This window comes from Primulina huaijiensis, chromosome 1 (genome assembly GCF_012295235.1).
Source record: "Primulina huaijiensis isolate GDHJ02 chromosome 1, ASM1229523v2, whole genome shotgun sequence".
In the NCBI taxonomy this organism is placed as follows: Eukaryota; Viridiplantae; Streptophyta; class Magnoliopsida; order Lamiales; family Gesneriaceae; genus Primulina; species Primulina huaijiensis.
Genome location: NC_133306.1, coordinates 13,887,453 through 13,911,806, shown reverse-complemented (window position 1 = coordinate 13,911,806; position 24,354 = coordinate 13,887,453). Strand labels below are relative to the sequence as shown.

The following is a 24,354-nucleotide window of genomic DNA, read 5'->3' as shown; positions in this document are numbered from 1 at the left end:
ATGCTTTCAACATAAAAACTATATTTTATTGTGTTATATTCGATTCTATATAAAATTTGTAATATTTGAATAAGAAATGTGGGAGATATGATTTTTCTTGCAAAAGCGCACAATCTGTCCGAAGAATATTTTTGACAGCAAGTCTTGAAATCTAATATTTTGTATTTTTAAATTCTGGTATCTATCCGTCCATTTTATGAAAATTCTTTCAACACAAAAACTGTATTTTATTGTGTTATCTTCGATTCAATATAAAATTTGTAATTTTTTGATAAGAAACGAAAGAGTTATGATTTTTCTCGTAAAATCGCTCAAGCCGTCTTAATTGTGCGAGAATATCTTTGTTCAAGTTTTTGGCGTGTGTTCGAGTTTGAGATCAAATTCTGAGTGGTTTTGAGCAGTGTCATGGTCTTAATAAGTGTCTTAGGGTCGAGTCTAAGTTTTTGTTCGAGGTTGATTCGAGTCGGTTTGTGTTTAGAAATTTTATTGTTTCCGTAAGCTGTAAAGAGCCATTTTTTGGGATTGGCTAGAGTCGTAAGCTTTCTTATTTTATTTTGGGTTGTTCGAAAGTGTTTGGGTCGTGGTTTGGGTTTTTGGACAGTAAGTAACATGTTGTTTAAGGTTGATTCGAGTATCGAGTCACTTGGTATATCCTAAGTCGTCGAATGAATTTTGGGAGTTACACGTATACGATTTGGGACTAGTTTTGAGTTGTCTATCAAGTTCAATTGCAGCGAACCCGAGAACAATCCAACGAAGTCTAAAAAGTTTGTAAGTATGATATCAGGTATGACGTGTCTTAAAAGTATATTTTTGAGATATTTAAATGTTTTGTGGCCACTCATTTTACGGGTTTGGAATCCGGGTATCGTGACCGGTGAACACTCCAAAATTCGGGTTAGGATCCCAGAGTACACGTATCTGGCGAACTATCCAATAGATTCAGTTATATGTGTTATGATTGGACATCCAGACCCAGAACTTGGATGATCTTTGTTGGCCTAGTACTATGGTGTAGTTTGATCAAACGATTCATGCGTGCCACAATTCGAAAATCAGATCTCAATATTATGAACAGTATATTCCAGCCTCACACAGTGTCATGCCAGTTATGTTCTCGTCATATTATGAAATATTTATGTTGAGACTACAGTTTGTTCTCATGAAATTATTTTCATGTATATAAGCCAAGTCATACATATTTATTTATTCAGTTTCAATTTACCATGTTTCAGATATGTTAAAATCACAGGATTTTTATTACGTATTATTTGTTATCCACGTATATGCATGTTGAGTCTTTAAACTCACTATACTTGATTGATGCAGATGTTGTTGATGAGGAGGCTAGGGGCGGTGATCAGTGAGTGGTCTCGGACTGTGGCAGTTGAAAACCCGAGGGCCGCCAGTGTTGTATTTATTTATGTATTTTATAAACTTGAATTTGCAGTACTCTGATATTATTAAACTGGGTTGTGTATTGTAAAAATACTTATTTATATTGCATGAGTGTATTTTATTTTTAGTAACGACTCGAGTTTGTATTAATAAGAAATTTTTATTTCTTCCGTAAATTTAAAAAAAAAGTCTGGGTCGTTACATATGTGATGTATGTTAAAAATATTTTCTTGAGTTTCATGTTTCAGACGATTATTCAATGCGTGATTGAGAAAAAGAGATCGACGGCGATTTCGACAATTTTAAAATGTGATATTTCATTTTAAGTTAGGATTGAGGTATTTTATATGATTTATTAAGTTTTTAGCATTTTAAAAGCCTAATTTATTTATTAAGTGATTCTTAAGATTTTAAGACTTTTAAAAGGTTTAACACTTGTACATTTTATTTTAAATTAGGAGATTTTGTATAATTAGTGTGTATTAACATTTAATTAGTTTGTTAATTATTATTAAGCAAAATTTTATTATGTAATTACCTAAAACACATGCGCACACACTATCACACATCACACACCATCAATTTTTTCCACAATACACACACACACGTTTTCCTTTGCTTTCATTTCATTTGTTTGAGAGAAATTTAGGGTTCTTAGAGCTAGGAGCAGCCGCCCCATCCCTCTTCAAAATTCCAGCAATTTTCATCCACTTTTCTTCAAGAAAATCACGTCACGTTCGTCTCGGATCTACCCTTGCATCCTTCTCGTTTCGGTATCGTTGTTTCGGTAGTTTTAAAGATCAAGGCGTGTATATTCTTTCGTTTTTGCATCGATTTCGTCATAGTATATGTTTTGATGTTTATTACGTGTAAAAATCTATGTATGTTGTGCAAAAGTTTGAAATTATTTTTGAATCAAAATTTTTAGATCTCAAAATGTGTCTGCTGTCATTTCAATTGCTGTGAAAATTTGGTTGATTTTCTGGAAAAACTTTCAACATATAAAATGTATTACTTTTTGATATCTTCGATCTGACAGTAAATTTGTAATTTTTGGACATGAAACGAGTGAGTTATGATTGTTTTCGTGGTTCTGCTCAAACTGTGATTTTATGAAAACATGTTCTTTATGTGTTCTTGAGAATTGTTTGTTGTAGGTTTCGTTGGGAATCGTCGGATGTTCCTTGCTGCGTAAGTGGTGTCATGTGGTGTGATAAGTCGTCTTTCGTTGTTTCGATTCGAGTAGGTATGGGTTTGGTGACGTTAGAATGCATATGGAAGGGAATGGGTAGAAGATAGCTTTTTGGGGTTGAAATCGCACAGGACTAGCGCTGCACCAGGGGCACCGCAGCGCTGCAGGTACGCACCAGGCAGTGCCGCAGTGCTGCAGACACTACAAAAAAAATGCCAAATGACAACGGTTTTTAACCGTTGTCGAAGCCATTTTAAAACTGTTGTTAAAGCCCCTGTGGTAAAAGGGTTCGCTCAAAGACAACGGTTTTAAACCGTTGTTATAGCTACATTTGCGACGGTTTTTGAAAACCCGTCGCAAAAAACTGTCGCTAATTAACGACGGAATTCATGTAAACAACTGTCGCTATTTAGCGACGGTTTATTCAACGCCGTCGCAAAAATTAGCGACTGTTTATTCATAAAGTCCGTCGCTAATTAATTCATCATTTCCGTCGCTAACATTTTCAGTAAAATAAAAAAAATTACTTTTAATAGTTTAACAAATCTAAAAAAAATTTACAATAAATTACAATTCGACAATGCTAACATTATTCATGAACTTAATTAACATTTAAAAATTTATCAAAACAAAAAAAAAACAAAAAAAATTATCCTAAATCGAAATTAAAATATTGTAAGAGAGAAAAATTTAAGTGTTGTGAAGTGATGTGAATGAAAATAGAACGAAAACACTGATATTTATAGACAATTTGCGACGATTTTTTTGGTAACTTATCGCTATATTTCAATAAACCGTAGCAAATTTAAAATAGCGACGGTTGTATTTAAAAATGTCGCAAAATGTAGCGACGATTGTGGTAATCCGTCTCTATATTTAGCGACGGCTTTAGTAAACATGTCGCTATATTTAACTACGCGACGATTTTACTTACAACCGTCGCTAAATATAGCGACGGAATATAAACTGTTGCTAAATTTAGTGACAGTTTTGAGTAAAACCGTCGCGAATTTAAAACTAGCGACGGTTTTTTAAGCCGTCTCTAAATTTAGCTACGGATTTAGCAAAATCGTCGCTAAATAAAGTAATGGTTTTAATGAAACGTTGTTGTTTGTCCAAAAAACACGCTAATCGACAACATTTTTCTAAAACAGTTGTCGTATGTCCTAAAAAACACGCTAATAGACAACGGTTCAAAACCGTTGTCGTAACCCATATACGACAACGATTTTAACAAAAACCGTTGTCTTTAGCAGTCAAAAAACACGCCCATAACCGTTGTCGTTCACCCATGAAGGACAAAGAAAAATTCAGAAAGACAACAGTTTTAACGAAAACCGTTGTTAAAAGGAAAAAAGACAACGGTTTTTTATAAAACTGTTGTCTTTTGAGTGTGGTTGTATATTGAACTTCTTGTAGCGAGAGTAGTGCCTAGGCACCAGTCTGGCGCTGCAGCGCTGCACTGCAGTGCCTAGGCGCTGGTCTTGGTATTTTTTGGGCTTCGAATTTAGGTGCTCTTGCTTCCTTTGGGTACTATTACGTCGTTATGTCCTAGCATACTAAAAGTTAGTTTAGATGTTACGAAGTTTGATTGTGGAACGTTGAACTATGGTTTAAGCGTGGTCCATGTCTTCAATTGCTTGGGACATTTCTAACTTTATGTCAAGATTGTTTGGGGGTCGATTCATGGGTTAGTATGTTGATTGAACGAGGTCAAGTCCCAAATGTTTTATAGCGTCATAAGTCAATTGTTTCTTCGGGTGATGAGCACGACTATTTCGTCTAAGTAAGTGATTTAAGTGCATGAAATTGAGTTAGTATGTGCAGCAGTGGCCCTAAGCGAGATCCAATGAATCCCTCAACGCCATGTAAGTATTTATGACGTGCAAAAAAAATATTTATTGTTTTTGAGGTATGCTAAATGTCTTGTGACCAAATATGAACGGGTTTGGAAGTCGAAGAACGTGGCCGAGGACCTCTCCACCCCGGTTGTAGAACCCGTTAAATCACACTACGTATAAGCCATGCATAATTACTATTATTTAAATTAAAATGATTTCTTTTATATTTAAGGCATTTTAAAAATTTGTTAAGTCGTGATCATTTATTTTAAATCGCAGAAGTTAGTTTTTATCTTTTCGGTTAAATACGAGGCAGTACTGGAGTTGGAGTATTGAGATAAAATTTAATGATAAGAAAATATTCCTAAAGTTAATTTAAGTCAAAGAATAAGTTATTTTAATGAAAAAGAATGTTTAAGGATTTATTTAATTAATTAGAGATAAGTAGTAAACAAGTTCTTTTATGTTCAATAATTAATTAAATGTCTAAATAAAAAGGTGTGACCAATTGGGATAAATTAATCTAGGCTCATTTTATTTAAGAAATTGTAACTTAACATGTTAGTAATTTATTTTAAGAATTAGCCATGCATGCAAGAAAATTACTATCCCAAATTAATTTATTATTTCAATAAAATACATATTAAGTGTTTAAAACTTTAAAGAGTTAAAATTCAATATTTAAGCAATATTTTTCTCCATTTTATTTCTAGATTTCGGCCACCCCTTGTATGATTTAAATATTGATTGTCAACTCACCATTTTTGATTTCCTTTCCTTATCCTTTCTTGGGAGATAATTCCCTCACTTTTAAATCACCAATAATTATTAATTAAGCAATATTCTTGCCTTTATTTTGATAGAAGAAATCGTCCATTACTCCTCTTCAAATCAAATCATATCACACCTCATTTCCTTACCTCTCAAGTTTAAGGATAGAAAGATTTTATCTTGCCATTCAATCCCTATTTATTTTGCAACTTCCTCATTCATTTCCTAGCCTTCTATCCTCTCCTCATTCTCAAAAATTTCAGAGTAAAAACTTCAGAAAAATCGTGACTTGCAAGAGAAAATAAGAGAGAAAACAAGAAAGAAAAGGAACTCCGTCTCCGCCGCGCCGTGTCGTCGTATAGTTTGTTTCTTTTCAAACAAAAGATTTCCAAGCATATCTATATTATTCTTTTCTCTTCAATCAAGTCATATATATATTTTTAAATCATGTTATGTTCATAAATCATGAAGCAAAATGAAAATTGGACAGCAACTTTTCGAAAAACGCATGCAGAATTTTCGGCCCTCTCACTTGTTCTTCACGGTTTTGTAGTGTTTTTGTGATTTCAGGGGTTGGCCCGGTTGCAGGTGCTCAAGGCTGCATCTAGGCATGTTATAGGGTGTGTTAGGAAGGTGTTGGTCCATCGGTTTGAGTCCCTTCGCCACAGCAAAACGAAATGGACAACAACTCTCCATAGTTGCAAGTTGTGAGTTTCGATTTCTTGTTTGGATTGTCTAAGTTGAAGGTTCGGATCGTGGTTGGTCTAAGGCCTGTAACCACGGTTATAACCCTTCCTTAGCATGTCTAAGACATTAACAAGATGACCTTTCATGGCTGGGTTCATGATCCCATCAAAATTTTAAACAAACAAGACAAGTTCCTCGGTTCTTCAATTTTCTGATTTTTGTTGTGTAAGTTGGTTTTCGATTTTGAGGATGTTGGGTGGATCTTGGTTGGCTTCTAGCCCTTAGCGATGGTTCACACAATACCTCATGATGTCTAGATCAAGCCATGGTCGATCACATGGCCATTGGAATGACCAAGACAACAAGTGAAGCATTACACCCCACGCGTGAAAAATGGCGTTCTCGGGTGGAGCTTCAGATTGTCGTAGGTGTTTGTTTGGATTGTGGTTGGCCTAGGGCCCTTAGCCATGGTTCTAGCCATACCTTAGCATGTTTGGAAGAGGCTCTGGTTGGTGGTTCATGATAGGGGATTGATTAAGGTGCCCGAATGCGCAACGGAAGTTTAAAAATTGTTTTTCATAATAAATATCAAGCATCCTCAAGACCATGATGTGTAGCAAATACAAAAACACCAAAATGACATTCATGGTGTGTTAAGGAAGTACCTATCAATCACAAGGATTGATGTAATGGCTCCAACTAAGATGTTGAACATCTTATCTCTTGAATGGCAAGACAATCTACAAGCTTCCTTGTTCTTGAAATCTTTCCTTCAAATTAGGTCCACCACCAACAAGCTAAATCCACTCTAATTTTGCACTAAAAAAATTAGAGTATTTTTCATTTGAGAAGAGAGTGTTTCCTCAACTATTGAAGAACAAAACTAGGGAGAATTTGTGCTCAAAATTTCGTCCAACATGAGGGGAGGAGAGAAGGAGGAGTGTTTTTCTTGGTTGTGGAAAAAGTTAAAGCAAAAAAGTTGCATGCCAAGCCTTGAACAATGAAAAAGTTGTCTACCAACTCTTCACCTCCCCATGCACATTCTATTTGGGGTCGTAACAATTACAAGGTCCTTGGACTTTAATTTAATTGTCTCAAATTAAGTTGTCTCCCAACTCTTCACCTCCCCATGCACATTCTATTTGGGCTCGTAACAATTACAAGGTCCATGGACTTTAATTTAATTGTCTCAAACAAATTTGAGATCAATTAATCCTTACTTGATTTTACTCAAGCCCACTAGTTTAATAATTATTTCAAATTGGGCTCTACAAGGCCCAATGTTGTTTAATTAATCCAACACTTGAATTAATTTAATTTAGTCCATAATAATGTATATTAAAATCACAATTTTCAAATACATTACTCGTTTGGTCAATTTTTAATTTAGGAACACTTCCTCAAATTAAAAGTTACATTCTCCTTATAGAAGTCATACTTCTATTTTATTTACACTTATAAACTCCTTTATAAGCCGTTCAACACATTGAACTATTTTACTTCTCAACGGGATTTAGAAAGTTAGCACTTGAACGACCCTCAATGGTTCATTGATACAACTAGCCGTGGGTTCACATCTCCATGTGATTCGGACTAAACATGTCCTTATACGAGCATACTCCAATTGCTCCAATATTAATTATTAACTCCTTGATAATAAGAACGTCAGAACTCAAGTCTGATAGTACCCAACCAATCATGTTAAACGCCTAGCAGCATCGCTTACATGATTCCCTAGGTATCAAATGATAGTGCCTGCAAGAACCATTTAATTATGGTTAGCATACAGTACGGTCCCTTCAACTCATATATCCCGACCGATTCGACAACCATTGGTATATCAAGAGTTGTCAATGAATCGATACTATGTGTCATGTTGTAGTTGCATCGATGGTGTAATCTATGAAACCACTTTCATAATTACCACCATACTCTGATCAGAGATTTCATACTACATACACATAGGATATCCATACCCGAAAGTAAGCGGTGAATCCCCGACTACAATGTATCGACTCCTATATGTTTTGACAAAACACCCAACCTTGCCACCTGATGACCCCTTGAGAGTCGGTAAACAAGTCAAAGTGCAATGCTAGCATATAGAGTCTCAATGTTCTCCCGGGTCATAAGAACTAATGGTGTACAACCATAAACTAGGACGTTTCCACTCGATAAGTGAGAACCACTTGGAAAGTCCTTTATTGAGGGTTGTTCACTGCACTCTACCAGGAGCACCTATCTGCATGCTAGGACATCACAATGTCTCCTACCAATGAAACATGATACTCACATCGCAGATACTAGTCTCGAACTCGAGCGGCCTATATCCTTCTTAGCGGCGGCTGAATCGACTAGGAACGGTTTAGAATATACAGTATTCCAAATATGAGTTTCATGATACTCATCATATGAGCATCTCATATTCTTTCTACTATTTGTATATTCAAGGGCTTTATCTATGAAACTAGCATGGGTATACAGATAAAGATGTGCCAAAATAGTAATTTCAAATATTATTAAAATAAAGATTGCTTATACATAGAGTTTCATTGTGAACACTCGGCCAACTAGAGCCAACTACCCATATGCTTCAAACCCATCGATTCACGATGCTTCTCGAATAATGGTCCAGGTAAAGGCTTATTTAGCGGATCAGCAACATTATCTGCGGAGCTGACTTTGTCAATCGAGCCATCTCTTCTTTCCACAATCTCTCGGAGGATGTGGTACTTTCTCAATACGTGTTTGGATTTCTGATGAGACCTTGGCTCCTTCTCTTGAGATACAGCTCCCGTGTTGTCACAAAACACCGGGACAGGAGCAACTCCATTAGGAATGACGCCCAACTTTTGGAAGAAATTCCTTATCCAAACAGCCTCCTTTGCTGCATCTGATGCAGCAATGTATTTGGCCTTTGTGCTGGAATCCGCAGTATTGTCTTGCTTGGAACTCTTCCAAAAGACAGCAGCACCATTGAGCATGAATACAAACCCAGAGGTTGACTTCGAGTCATCGATATCGCTTTGGAAGCTAGAGTCGGTATAGCCTTCCAATTTCAGTTCTCCACCCCATAGACCAAGAACAACTTATTGGTCCTTCTCAAATACTTGAGGATGTCTTTCACAGCTTTCCAGTGTGGAAGACCAGGGTTCGATTGATATCTACTCACTACATTTAGTGTGAAAGCCACGTTAGGACGTGTAGATATCACCCATACAAGATGCTACCAATCGCAGATGCATAAGGAATGCTTGTCATCGCCGCTATCTCTGCATCAGTCTTGGGAGACATAGCCTTGGATATGGACACGCCATGACACATTGGTAGAAGTCCTCTCTTGGACTCACCCATCGAGAACCGCTTCACGATGGTATCAATGTATGTGGACTGGGTGAGACCAAGCAATCTTCTTGATCTATCTCTATAGATCTGTATTCCCAATACAAAAGATGCTTCATCCAAGTCTTGCATCGAGAACTTACTTGCTAACCATATTTTAGTTGATTGCAACATTCCTACATCATTCCCAATGAGTAGAATGTCATCAACATAAAGCACCAGGAATGTCACAGCACTCCCACTGACCTTGTTATACACACAGGGTTCCTCAAGATTCTTAGTGAAACCAAACTCTTTGATTGTACTGTCGAATCTGAGGTTGCAACTCCTAGAAGCCTGCTTTAGACCATAAATAGATCTCTGAAATTTGCATACCATATGCTTACTTCCGATAGATGTAAACCCTTCAGGTTGAGACATGTAAATCTCTTCCTTAATATCCCCATTAAGAAAGGCTGTTTTGACATCCATCTGCCATATTTTATAGTCATACCATGCAGCTATGGCTAGTAATATCCTTATCGACTTCAACATTGCAACTGGAGAAAAGGTTTCCTCAAAGTCAACTCCTTGTCTTGAGTATATCATTTTGCCACCAATCGCGCCTTGAAAGTCAATACCTTCCCATCCGCCCCACAGTTTTTTCTTGTAAATCCATTTACACCCTATGGGAACAGTTCCCTCAGGTGGATCCACAAGGTTCCCCACTTGGTTCGAATGCATGGAATTCATCTCAGATTCCATTGCTTCAAGCCACTTGGATGAATCGGCATTAGATAACGCTTCCTTGAAGGTCCTTGGATCACATCCATGGATAGGCTCATCATGGCCCTCTTCAAGAAGCAGACCATACCTCATAGGTGGTCTCGAGACTTTCTCGGATCTTCTAAGAGCTTGTATCTCCTCTCTCGGCTCTTCGGGTGTGGGTTCTACAATTGTGGGTGTCTCTCGAACCTCTTCGAGTTCTATCATCTCCCCTTTTCTATCCAATCGAAATTCTTTTTCTAAAAAGGTTGCATTCCTAGAAACAAACACCTTTGTTTCTTGGGGTTGATAGAAATAATATCCAACTTAATTCCTTGGATATCTCACAAAGTTACATAAAATGGATCAACAATCTAATTTTATCTCCCACTACCTGCTTCACATAAGCAGGGCCCCCATATTCTAAGACAAGAATATTTGGGAGACTTACCCATCCATATCTCATATGGTGTCTGCCTTTAAATGGACATTTAGTGGAATATCTTTCAGTTTTAAGTTATAGAGATCGTTTTCGAGTTCACCAGTACCAATCAAACATTCATTCTTGTAAATATTGCAAACACATTTGCCAAATAAACAAGAATATCCATCTTTATCAACAAAGAAATGGAAACAATGTTTTCTTACCAAATCAGGTACAAACAAAACATCTCTTAAAAATTAACTTAAAATTATCGTTCAACAATAAGTAAAAATCTTCCAAGCCTTGGCAGCAACTCTTGCCCCATTGCCCATCCTCAAGAAGGTCTCACCTTCCCTGAGCCTCCTACTTCTTCCCATCACCTACAATTCATTACAGAGATGTGAGCCACAACCGGTATCTAATACCCAAGAAGTAGAGTTAATTGAAGTGTTTACTTCGATAAAGAACATACCATTTCCAGAACTCTTCTGGGCAAGATATTCCCTGCAGTTACGCCTCCAATATCCAGGCTTCTTGCAGTGATGACTTCATCAGCAGTCTTGTCAGCCTTAACTGGTGTGGCTGCCACAACGGGATTCGGAGATTGCCTTATCAAGGGCACGTTCTTCTTGGGACGTTGGAAAGAACGCCTCTTTCCCTTCTCATGTGGATCAATCTTCGTACCAGATGAAGAACCCACATAAAGAACCAGCTTCTTTTTCTTGATGATGGACTCAAAGGTCACAAGCATGTTCACCAACTCCTCAAGGGTGGGCTCCATCTTGATGATATTGAAATTCACCACAAAAAGATCAAACGAGCTAGGCAGTGACAAGAGTAACACGTCAGTGTTCAACTCCAAAGGCAACATCAAATCCATGCCAACGAGCTTGTCCACGAGCCCAAACACCTTTAGGCCATGCTCACGAACCGAGGCCCCATCTCGCATGCGTAAAGTGATTAGCTCCTTGACTGTAGCATGCCTAAGAGGCCGTGTTTGCTCTCCAAAGAGCTCCTTGAGATGCAAATGAATGTCAGCAGCACTCATTGCATCCTCAAAACGCCTCTGCAGCTCATCATTCATAGAAGCCTGCATATAACACTTGGCTTTCAAGTCATGGTCACACCATTCCTTGTAAGTCTGTAATTCCTCAGGAGTGCAGCTAGCCGGAGCCTCAACAGGGGGTGACTCAGTAAGTGTATATGTAACGACCCATTACAGGCCCAGTGGACCGCCCATACGGCCCACTGCCCTATCGACCCAAGGCTATCCCGATTTTGGGCTCCCTCAAAGGGGCCTTTTCCCTCACGGGCTTTCCATAGGCGTCGTACAGGTTACTCATAGAACTCTCCAGCCCATGCACTAGAGTCTGTGTCTTCCCAGGATCGAAGAGCCCAGAGATAAGAGCCCAAGACCGGGATAGCCTTGGATCGTTACAATAAAAGGCGCCTTTTATTGTAACGACCCATTACAGGCCCAGTGGACCGCCCATACGGCCCACTGCCCCGATCGACCCAAGGCTATCCCGATCTTGGGCTCCCTCAAAGGGGCCTTTTCCCTCACGGGCTTTCCATAGGCGTCGTACAGGTTACTCATAGAACTCTCCAGCCCATGCACTAGAGTCTGTGCCTTCCCAGGATCGAAGCTAAGATCACAAGGATATATAGATACTCAGCACAAGTCTGGTACCAATTGAGCTACTGTAGCTCAATTGGTACCGGGATTGTGCTAAGTACCTATATATCCATGTGGTCTTAGGTTCGATCCTAGGAAGGCAGAGACTCCAGTGCATGGGCTGGAGAGTTCTATGAGTAACCCATACGACGCCTATGGAAAGCCCGTGAGGGAAGAGTTGCATAGATGGGCCAAGGCCCATAGAGCAGAGCCCCAGATCGGGATAGCCTTGGGTCGATTGGGGCAGTGGGCCGTATGGGCGGTCCACTGGGCCTGTAATGGGTCGTTACAATAAAAGGCACCTTTTATTGTAACGACCCATTACAGGCCCATTGGACCGCCAGTACGGCCCACTGCCCCAATCGACCCAAGGCTATCCCGATCTTGGGCTCTGCTCTATGGGCCTTGGCCCGTCTATGGAACAGTAGCTCAGTCGGTACCAGGACTCTTGATATCAATGTACTTATCCTATAGGTCATGGCATCGAGTCCTGGGGAGGCGAAAGAAACCCCTTGGTAGGGAGGGGGATATCCTATGAGTAACCCGTACGCCTCCTATGGAAAGCCCGTGAGGGAAGAGTTCCATAGATGGGCCAAGGCCCATAGAGCAGAGCCCAAGATCGGGATAGCCTTGGGTCGATTGAGGCAGTGGGCTATATGGGCGGTCCACTGGGCCTGTAATGGGTCGTTACACAAGACGACATATTCCATGAACCAGTATGCCGAAGAGAACATAGTAGAGATTGTTAGACTTCATGGTGTTCCTGTGTCGATTGTGTCTGATCGTGATCCTAGATTTACTTCAGAGTTTTGGAAGAGTTTGCACAGAGCTATGGGTACACGGTTAGCATTTAGTACAGCATATCACCCCCAGAGCGATGGTCAATCAGAGAGAGTTATTCAGATTTTAGAGGATATGCTCAGAGCTTGTACTATCGATTATCCTGGTAGCTGGAATTCTAAATTGCCTCTTGTTGAGTTCACGTATAATAATACTACCGAGCGACAATTGGCATGGCACCGTATGAAGCACTTTATGGTAGGAAGTGTAGATCTCCCTTGTATTGGGATGAGATTGGTGAGAGAAAGATGCTGGGTCCAGAGTTAGTCCAACAGACTGCTGATGTGGTTGCTGTTATCCGAGAGAGAATGAAGACAGCGCAGTCGAGACAGAAGAGTTATGCCTATGTGCGTCGTAGGCCATTGCAGTTTGAGGTTGGCGATCATGTGTTCTTGAAGATAGCACCTCTTAAGGGTGTGATGCGGTTTGGCAAGAAGGGAAAGTTGAGTCCGAGATTTATTGGCCCATTTGAGATCTTGGATAGAGTTGGTGATCGAGCTTACAGGTTAGCCCTACCGCCAGATCTTGACAGAGTTCATAATGTTTTTCACGTCTCTATGCTCAGGAAATATATTGCGAATCCTTCCCATGTTCTTCGCCACGAGCCATTGGATTTGACGCCGAATTTGACGTACCAAGAGATTCCGGTCCAGATTCTGGATCGCAAAGTTAAAGTGTTGAGGAACAAAGAGATCGGCATTGTTAAAGTCCTTTGGAGGAATCATCTGATTGAAGAAGCCACGTGGGAACCAGAGGATGAGATGAAAGAGAAGTATCCTGAGTTGTTTGTGCAGTGACGTCAATTTCGAGGACGAAATTTCCTCTAAGGAGGGGAGATTGTAATATCCAAGCCTGGTGAACGGTACAGTTTAAGATTTCGTATGTTTATGGATTATTTGGTTAAGATTAAGTTTGATTTAGATGTTAAGAGTTGTGATTATGGGTCATAGTATTGTTGGTTATTATTGTTTTGTGGTATTGTTGATATTAGTTGATGGGTAGTTGTGTTGTATCAGCGTTGCGATTCGATTTTTGTTGCATAGAGTTGTTTTGGCCGAGAGCAGACCGCACCCGCGGTGATTTGTGCAGCGCACCCGCGGTCTTTATTGCAGAATTTGTGGAATTGCCGAAGAGACACCGCACCCGCGGTGGGATAGGTACCGCACCCGCGGTCGTCGATTTCAGAAATTTGGTTGAGGTGCCGAAGGCACACCGCACCCGCGGTGAGGTATGTAGCGCACCCGCGGTGCATGAACAGTAGAAGCGTGTTTTCGAGATTTAAGTGATATAATGCAAGAGTTGGTTCATTTTTCTCATTTCTTCTCCCATTTTCTCGGTTCTTTCTTTCAAGGGGAGGTTAGGGTTTCATTTCCTTTCTTTGATTCAAGCTACTTGTTGGATTATTGAAGTGTGATCAAGGTTCTTGTGGGTTCAAGGAGCTAAGATAAGCTTGTGGTATAGTTTATTCTTGGTTTTGTTGTTGAGAGAAATCATTGGGTTTGTTGTGGTGTTGGTTTTATGGATTTAATGGTATGAGTTTGTGATTATTGAGTTATTGATGGTGCAAATTATGGTTTATTGTTGTAGGTTGAGTGCCAAGGGTATAGATTCAAGGTTCCAAGTGTAGTAAGTGGAATTCATTTCCTTGTGCTCACATGATAATATATGTATTGTGTTTCAATGGTTTTAAAGTGTTATTCCCTTCCATTTGATTCATACTATGTATTAATACACCTTGTTGTATATTAGAGACATTCTTATGTCTCAATTATGTTAAAGGGAATACAAAAGAAAATAGAGTCTTCAAAGTGTTTGTTTTAATGCCAAAGAGAGAATTCAAATGTTTTATTGGATTGATAGATACATATTCAGAGATTGCATGCAATTAGTTGATCAACGACCATAGGCTTATATCCCTCAGAGTTATCGATGTATATCGATGGGATATAGGTACAGAGACAGAGTTACTATATAGATATCAATCCAACAGAGAAAAGAGAAATACCATCGTTATTGTTATTCATTCTATGATATTCATGTTTCAGAGTTGATGGTATTTAATGTTTTCAAAGCCATGTTTTCAGAGTGTGATATGTACATTGCTATGTAAGAGTTCCACTTGTTGAGTTTTATACTCATTTCATTTATTTCATGTGATGCAGATAAGAGTGACGAGCCGGGACGTTGATTGAGGCCGGAGTCATATGCATATAGAGATGGAGGAAGGAAAGATTATTTTGATAGCATTTTGGACATGATCATAAAAATGATATTTTGTTTTTTTGTTGTATCATTTGATTGATCATGTGTATACTTTTGACTATATGGAAATGTCTTTTAAACCTTCTTTCCTTCAAGAAAAAAATTTAAATTCCGCTGTTATTTTATGAATTCTGGTTAGAGGGTTACATTTAGTGGTATCAGAGCACCGTTCTTCGGACCAATGCATATGACTTCGTCTACTTTCAACAGTCCGGGTATGTCTTCTTCTACATCTAATTATTGTTATTGGTTGATATTTATTATGTGAGCACATTGTAGGAGTATGCCTCCTAAGAGAAAGGCTTCTGAGGGTGAGGATAGTTCTTCCTCTAGAGTTGTCGATGAGTTCGGCAAGCTACTGAAAGAGCAAGCTAAGGTCCATAGTGAGCAGATCCAACAGTTGTTACGTTTGCAAGGAACAAGCCAAGGTAGAGGTCAAGGGAGAGGCCAAGTGGCTCAGGCAGTTGGGACCGATGGGATCTTTACAGCTTTCAAAAGAATGGATCCGCCGGAATTTGCAGGAAGCACTGATCCATTGGTGGCTGTAGAGTGGGTCAAAGCTCTTGAGGCGATTTTCGATCATCTCAACTATGAAGATAAGGACAGAATCAGTTGTGCAGTGTTCATATTAGTCAAAGCTGCACGCATTTGGTGGAATGCTACCAAGGTAAGTGTTGATATTCTAGCATAGAAGTGGCAAGAGTTCACTCATCTTTTCTATGACAAGTATTTCCCAGATGCACTTCGAGCTCGGAAGGTGACTGAGTTTTTAGAGCTTCGTCAAGGAGGTATGAATGTTGATGAGTATATTCTGAAGTTTGAAGAGGGCTGTCTGTTTGCTCCGTATATTGCCTAAATGACAAAGACAAGGGTGCTCATTTCATTAGAGGCCTTCGAGCAGAAATCAGAAGGGACATCAATATGTCGAAGGCGGTGACATTCAAAGAGATTGTGTCTAAGGCTTTGTTGGCCGAGCTAGATGAGAAAGACATTGCCAGAGAGAGACAGGCGAGGCAGCAGTTTGTTGCTCAAAGAGGTCAAGGTTCGAGCCAAAGATGAAAGGACCATTTTAAAGGGAAAGGCAAGTTGGAGCCGAGTCCTAAACCACCGACAGTTCCATCTGATCCTGAGAAGCCATTGTGTCCCAAGTGCAGTAGACATCATCGGGGAGAGTGCAGATTTGGTACTCATACTTGTTACCGTTGTGGCACTGCAGGCCATATAGCCAAGGATTGTCCAAGAGGCTCGAGTAAAGAGAAGGTGCAGGGTCGCATCTTTACCATGACAAAGGAAGGTATAAACCATGATTCTTCTGTGATCTCTAGCACTATTTTAATTTCAGGCAGAGTAGCTACGACATTGATTGATACAGGTGCTACTCATTCTTTTATGTCTGAACTATTTTTGAGATCTTTGGGTATAGTTCCTTCTGTTATTCCCCTCCAGTTTAATGTTGTTTTGCCTTCGGGAGATGTGTTGTGCCCAACATCTATTGTGTATGCGTGCTCTGTTCAAATTGATGGGCGAGTTGTTTATGCCGACTTGATTGTTATTCCGATGGTTGCGTTTGATATTATACTTGGCATGGATTGGCTATCAACTTACCGTGCAGTGATTGATTGCATTGCTAAGACGGTGAAATTTGCAGATGATGGCAATAGGGAAGGTTTGTTCGCCAGTGCAGGTACTTCGCTGATCCTTCCTTTTATTTCGTGTCTTGAGGCTAAGAAGTTGTTGTTTAGAGGTTGTGATGGGTTTTTGGCTTCGATTGTGGATATGGATAGAATTGTGAAGTTGAATATTGATGATATTGATGTTGTGAGAGAGTTCTCTGATGTATTTGAGGATGATGTGCCGGGTTTACCGCCGGACAGAGATGTAGAGTTTGTGATTGATCTAGTTCCAGGTACGGTTCCTATTTCTAAGGCTCCGTACAGAATGGCCCCTTCAGAGATGAAAGAGTTGAAGACGCAATTGCAGGATCTATTGGATAAAGGTTTTATTCGGCCGAGTTCTTCGCCTTGGGGAGCTCCGGTTCTTTTCGTCAAGAAGAAAGATGGGTCGTTGCGGCTGTGTATTGATTATAGAGAGATCAACAAAGTGACGATTAAGAATAAGTATCCGTTGCCACGGATAGATGACCTTTTTGACCAACTGCAAGGGGCTACAGTGTTCTCGAAGATTGATTTGCGATCTGGTTATTATCAGTTGAAGGTTAGGGAGTCTGATATCCCTAAGACGGCGTTCCGGACCAGGTACGGTCACTATGAATTTCTTGTGATGTCTTTTGGTCTGACCAATGCTCCTTCAGTCTTCATGGATCTTATGAACCGTGTGTTCAAGCCGTATTTGGATAGCTTTGTCATTGTTTTTATCGATGACATTTTGATTTACTCCAAGACCAGAGAGCTTCATTCAGAGCACCTCAGAGTTGTTCTTCAGTTGCTGAGAGAGAAGAGGTTGTATGCTAAGTTGAAGAAGTGTGAGTTCTGGTTGGAGCAGATTTCTTTCTTAGGCCATGTTGTCTCGAAGGATGGTATAGCTGTTGATCCAGTGAAAATAGAGGCGATTCAGAAGTGGCCTATTCCTACCACTGTACCAGAGGTACGCAGTTTTCTTGGTTTGGCGGGTTATTATCGTCGTTTTATTTCAGACTTTTCCAAGATTGCCCTGCCGTTAACTAATCTGACGAGGAAGACTGTGAAGTTTGAGTGGTCCAATGAATGCCAAAGAGGATTCCAGGAGTTGAAAGATAAGTTGACGACAGCTCCAGTACTTGCTTTGCCCAGTGGTTCAGAGGACTTTGTTGTTTTTACCGATGCGTCGAAGAAGGGCCTCGGTGCAGTGTTGATGCAACGAGGTAAAGTTATAGCCTATGCTTCTCGCCAGTTGAAGGATTACGAGAAGAATTATCCTACGCATGATTTGGAGCTGGCAGCTGTGGTTTTCGCCCTGAAAATCTGGAGACATTATTTGTATGGCGAAAAGTGTGAAATTTTCACAGACCACAAGAGTTTAAAGTATTTGTTTTCACAGAAAGAACTTAATATGCGACAGAGACGGTGGTTAGAGCTTGTCAAAGACTATGATGTGACTATTAGTTACCACCCAGGGAAGGCGAATGTTGTAGCGGATGCATTGAGCCGTAAGTCGAGTTCTTCTTTAAGTTCTATGATTCAGCAGCCGTTGTTGTTAGATTTGCAGCGAGAGGAGATAGCTTTGGTGGTTCCTGGAACCATTGCTCGTTTTTCAGCGTTGGTTATTCGGGCTACATTGACGGACAGGATCCGTAGAGAGCAGGCTATTGATGTTCAGTTGTTAGAGTTGAGAGCTAGAGCAGAGGAGAGAGGTAATTCAGAGTTCGCGACGAATAGAGATGGTTTGGTGACGTTTAGAGGCCGTATTTGCATTCCTGCTGGTGATGATATTCGGCGAGACGTCTTGACAGAGGCACATACAGCGCCATACTCGATACATCCAGGCAGCACTAAGATGTATCAGGATCTTCGTAGACTCTATTGGTGGCCAGGTATGAAGAAAGATATTGCCATGTTTATTTCTCAGTGCCTAACTTGTCAGCAGGTGAAGATCGAGCACCAGAGACCTGCTGGGACATTGTTATCATTGCCGATTCCTCAATGGAAATGGGAGCACATTACGATGGATTTCGTGACTGGTCTTCCCAGAACGCAGAAAGGTTTTAACTCTATTTGGGTTATTGTTGATCGATTGACCAAGTCAGCGCATTTTCTTCCAGTCAAGACGACATATTCCATGAACCAGTATGCCGAAGAGTACATAGCAGAGATTGTTAGACTTCATGGTGTTCCTGTGTCGATCGTGTCTGATCGTGATCCTAGATTTACTTCAGAGTTTTGGAAGAGTTTGCACAGAGCTATGGGTACACGGTTAGCATTTAGTACAGCATATCACCCCCAGAGCGATGGTCAATCAGAGAGAGTTATTCAGATTTTAGAGGATATGCTCAGAGCTTGTACTATCGATTATCCTGGTAGCTGGAATTCTAAATTGCCTCTTGTTGAGTTCACGTATAATAATAGCTACCAAGCGACAATTGGCATGGCACCGTATGAAGCACTTTATGGTAGGAAGTGTAGATCTCCCTTGTATTGGGATGAGATTGGTGAGAGGAAGATGCTGGGTCCAGAGTTAGTCCAACAGACTGCTGATGTTGTTGCTGTTATCCGAGAGAGAATGAAGACAGCGCAGTCGAGACAGAAGAGTTATGCCGATGTGCGTCGTAGGCCATTGCAGTTTGAGGTTGGCGATCATGTGTTCTTGAAGATAGCACCTCTTAAGGGTGTGATGCGGTTTGGCAAGAAGGGAAAGTTGAGTCCGAGATTTATTGGCCCATTTGAGATCTTGGATAGAATTGGTGATCGAGCTTATAGGTTAGCCCTACCGCCAGATCTTGACAGAGTTCATAATGTTTTTCACGTCTCTATGCTCAGGAAATATATTGCGAATCCTTCCCATGTTCTTCGCCACGAGCCATTGGATTTGACGCCGAATTTGACGTACCAAGAGATTCCGGTCCAGATTCTGGATCGCAAAGTTAAAGTGTTGAGGAACAAAGAGATCGGCATTGTTAAAGTCCTTTGGAGGAATCATCTGATTGAAGAAGCCACGTGTGAACCAGAGTATGAGATGAAAGAGAAGTATCCTGAGTTGTTGTGCAGTGACGTCAATTTCGAGGACGAAATTTCCTCTAAGGAGGGGAGATTGTAATATCCAAGCCTGGTGAACGGTACAATTTAAGATTTCGTATGTTTATGGATTATTTGGTTAAGATTAAGTTTGATTTAGATGTTAAGAGTTGTGATTATGGGTCATAGTATTGTTGGTTATTATTGTTTTGTGGTATTGTTGATATTAGTTGATGGGTAGTTGTGTTGTATCAGCGTTACGATTCGATTTTTGTTGCATAGAGTTATTTTGGCCGAGAGCAGACCGCACCCGCGGCGATTTGTGCAGCGAACCCGTGGTCTTTATTGCAGAATTTGTGGAATTGCCGAAGAGACACCGCACCGCACCCGCGGTTGGATAGGTACCGCACCCGCGGTCGTTGATTTCAGAAATTTGGTTGAGGTGTCGAAGGCACACCGCACCCGCGGTGAGGTATGTAGCGCACCCGCGGTGCATGAACCGTAGAAGCGTGTTTTCGAGATTTAAGTGATATAATGCAAGAGTTGGTTCATTTTTCTCATTTCTTCTCCCATTTTCTCGGTTCTTTCTCTCAAGGGGAGGTTAGGGTTTCATTTCCTTTCTTTGATTCAAGCTACTTGTTGGATTATTGAAGTGTGATCAAGGTTTTTGTGGGTTCAAGGAGCTAAGGTAAGCTTGTGGTATAGTTTATTCTTGGTTTTGGTGTTGAGAGAAATCATGGGTTTGTTGATGGTGTTGGTTTTATGGATTTAATGGTATAAGTTTGTGATTATTAAGTTATTGATGGTGCAAATTATGGTTTATTGTTGTAGGTTGTGTACCAAGGGTATAGATTCAAGGTTCCAAGTGTAGTAAGTGGAATTCATTTCCTTGTGCTCACATGATAATATATGTATTGTGTTTCAATGGTTTTAAAGTGTTATTCCCTTCCATTTGATTCATGCTATGTATTAATACACCTTGTTGTATATTAGAGACATTCTTATGTCTCAATTATGTTAAAGGGAATACAAAAGAAAATAGAGTCTTCAAAGTGTTTGTTTTAATGCCAAAGAGAGAATTCAAATGTTTTATTGGATTGATAGATACATAGTCAGAGATTGCATGCAATTAGTTGATCAACGACCATAGGCTTATATCCCTCAGAGTTATCGATGTATATCGATGGGATATAGGTACAGAGACAGAGTTACTATATAGATATCAATCCAACAGAGAAAAGAGAAATACCATCGTTATTGTTATTCATTCTATGATATTCATGTTTCAGAGTTGATGGTATTTAATGTTTTCAAAGCCATGTTTTCAGAGTGTGATATGTACATTGCTATGTAAGAGTTCCACTTGCTGAGTTTTATACTCATTTCAGTTATTTCATGTGATGCAGATAAGAGCGACGAGCCGGGACGTTGATTGAGGCCGGAGTCATATGCATATAGAGATGGAGGAAGGAAAGATTATTTTGATAGCATTTTGGACATGATCACAAAAATGATATTTTGTTTTTTTGTTGTATCATTTGATTGATCATGTGTATACTTTTGACTATATGGAAATGTATTTTAAACCTTCTTCCCTTCAAGAAAAAAATTTAAATTTCGTTGTTATTTTATGAATTCGGGTTAGAGGGTTACAGCAGCGGCCCCAAAGCGAGCTCCAACGAATCCCTCAACGCCAAGTAAGTATGTTCGACGTGCAAAGAAAATATTTTGAAGTTTTTGAGGTATGCTAATTGTCTTGTGATCAAATTATGTATGGGGTTGGAAAGCGTTAAATCATGAACGGGGACCAACCCACCCCGTTAAATAATGAACGGGTTTAGATCATGATTGGAAAGCGTTAAAGCATGAACGGGGACCAATCAACCCGTTAAAGCATGAACGGGGATCTCATGTATGTGGCAGTGGATACGACCCTGTTAGGCCAGTACTGTGGTTTGTCTGATCAGACATTTATTATGTATGGGTCACTTGCTTTGAAACATGCTTCTACACGAAAATGATGAAGTTATGTATGTTCAAGTATGTTCAAGTATGCAAGCATCTTTAAGAAAAGTTTTATGTTGATGGCACGTCTAAGTATGTATGTACATATGTTCAAGCTTTTGATATGCAAGTTCAAGTTTCAAGTATGTAATCTCTATTTTGAAGTTGCATGTGGTTTTATTACGTATTATTCGTTACTTCAAGTTTATACGTGTTGAGTCTTTAGACTCACTAGACTTGATTGATGCAGGCAAGGATGTTTATGAGGAGGCTGGTGGTTGGGACCAAGGAGCAGGCTTGGACTGAGCGGGAGGCTAAATCCGGGGACCGCCATGTTTTAATTTTTATGAAAACATTGATTTCTTATGTCAAATTTAAATTTCAAATCTTTTTTTGTAACAACTTGAGAGACGTACCGTTTTACTTCTTTTATCGAATTTTGAATGTTCACTTTTTATTTAAGGAAATCTTAAATTTTTCCGCAAATTTTAAGTAGTAAAAGTACGGTACGTTACAGTTAGTATCAGAGCGGTGTTCTTGAGGGTTACGCCTCTCGCCAGTCGCAAGAAGCTCATGAAGTCACACCTCAAGTCTGTAAGTTTTAAAGTGTTGCATTATGTATGTAGTAAGCATTGAATCATGATTTCAGCATGTCCATGTTTTTAATTCAAATTACGTGCATCTTATGCTATTAGTATCATGTTCAGGCATATTGGGTTTACGTGGTGGGTAAATTGTTGGAACAGTATGCCTCCCAGACGTGTGATTAACCACGAAGCTAGAGAGGAGAACCGAGAGGCCTGAGATGAGGAGAGGGTCACTCCTCCTCGTCCACCTCCGGATATGCAGGTGCAGATGCTTGCAGGTATGACGCAGTTCTTCGTGCAGTTTGCGGGGAACCAGGCTGCAGCGAATGCAGGGACAAGGCCTAGACCTGAAGCGGTGTATGAGAGGTTTCAGAGGATGAATCCTAAAGAGTTTTCGAGAACTACGGACCCGATGGTGGTCGAGGGATGGATTAAGTCCATCGAAGTGATCTTTGATTTCATGGAGCTACAGGATGCAGATCGAGTCTGTTGTGCCATATTTCTTCTAGCAGGGGATGCCAGACGTTAGTGGGATAGTGCGTCGGTTGCAGTTAATTTGCCGACTTTGTCTTGGAATGGGTTTAAGGAAATATTCTTCGCCAAGTACTTCACTGAGGAAGTATGATCCAGACTTACCAGAGAGTTCATGTCACTGCGACAGGGAGACAGCAGCGTGGCAGACTTCGTCCGGAAGTTTGAGAGGGGGTGTCACTTTGTGCCCCTGATAGCTAATGATGCCCGGGAGAAGTTGAGGCATTTTATGGATGGATTGCGGCCGGTCTTGCGTCGTGACATTCGAGTTGCTGGTCTTGCTACTTACTCAGTTGCCGTATCGAGAGCTTTGGCGGCAGAGGAAGATCAGAGGGATATTGAGGCTGACAGGTAGGGCAAGAGGCCTTACAAGGAACCACCGCATCAGCAGCAGCAACATCAGAGGCCCCAGTTCAAGAAACCTTACCAGGGGCAGCAGGGGAAGAAGCCTTATCAAGGACCACCGAAAGCTAAGGGTCCTATTCAGCAGCAGAAGGCGCCTCAGAGACCTGGGAATTTTCCAGTGTGTCCTAAATGCAATCGCCAGCATCCGGGAGAGTGTTTATACGGATCAGGCAAGTGCTTTAAATGTGGAGCAAGTGACCACATGTTGAAGGAGTGCCCACAATGGAAGCAGCCAACCCAGGGCAGGGTATTCGTCATGCATGCTCAGGAGGTAAACCCAGACACTACACTGTTGACCGGAAATATCTTCATTAAGAGATTAGCCACGAAGGCCCTGACAGATTCGGGAGCCACTCACTCTTTCATCTCGGAGGCATTCGCTAATCATTTAGACATCAAGTCTATCGGCCTTGATGTGAACTATTCAGTGACAGTCCCATCAGAAGAAAAACTGTAAGATACCAGTGTGGTCAGAGATATTGATCTAGAACTGCTGGGCCACCTGGTGTATGCCGACCTGATAGTATTGCCGTTGCCAAAATTCGACATTATCTTGGGAAGGGACTGGCTGATGACGAACCGAGTCCTGATTGACTTTCAGAAGAGATCAGTGTTAATCAGACCGATGGGAATGGAGCAATTTCTATTTGAGCCCGACAGATGGAGAAGCTTCACTCGTATGATCTCCTGCATGCTGGCACGGAGACTTATTTCTAAGGGGTGTCAAGCTTTCTTGGCCAGCATTGTTTCGGCACCTGATGCGCCCACTCCATCCATATCAGATGTGCCGGTAGTCAGAGACTTCCCAGAAGTATTTCAAGACGACGTCACAAGTCTTCCACCAGATAGAGAGGTGGAGTTTTCCATTGATCTTATGCCAGACACAGTGCCAATCTCCAAGGTACCGTACCGATTAGCTCCAGCAGAGATGCTAGAACTTAAACATCAGATACAGGAGCTTCTTGACAAGGAATTTATTCGCCC

At 40.5% G+C, this 24,354-nt stretch overlaps 1 long non-coding RNA gene across 1 annotated transcript; it reads left to right on the top strand.

The window, feature by feature from the left end:
• Positions 1-524: 524 nt before the first annotated feature.
• On the top strand, positions 525-1,529 carry LOC140991723 (uncharacterized). The gene is made up of 2 exons (XR_012177947.1): positions 525-787; positions 1,330-1,529. It is a non-coding gene; the product is annotated as an uncharacterized lncRNA (long non-coding RNA).
• Positions 1,530-24,354: the final 22,825 nt, after the last annotated feature.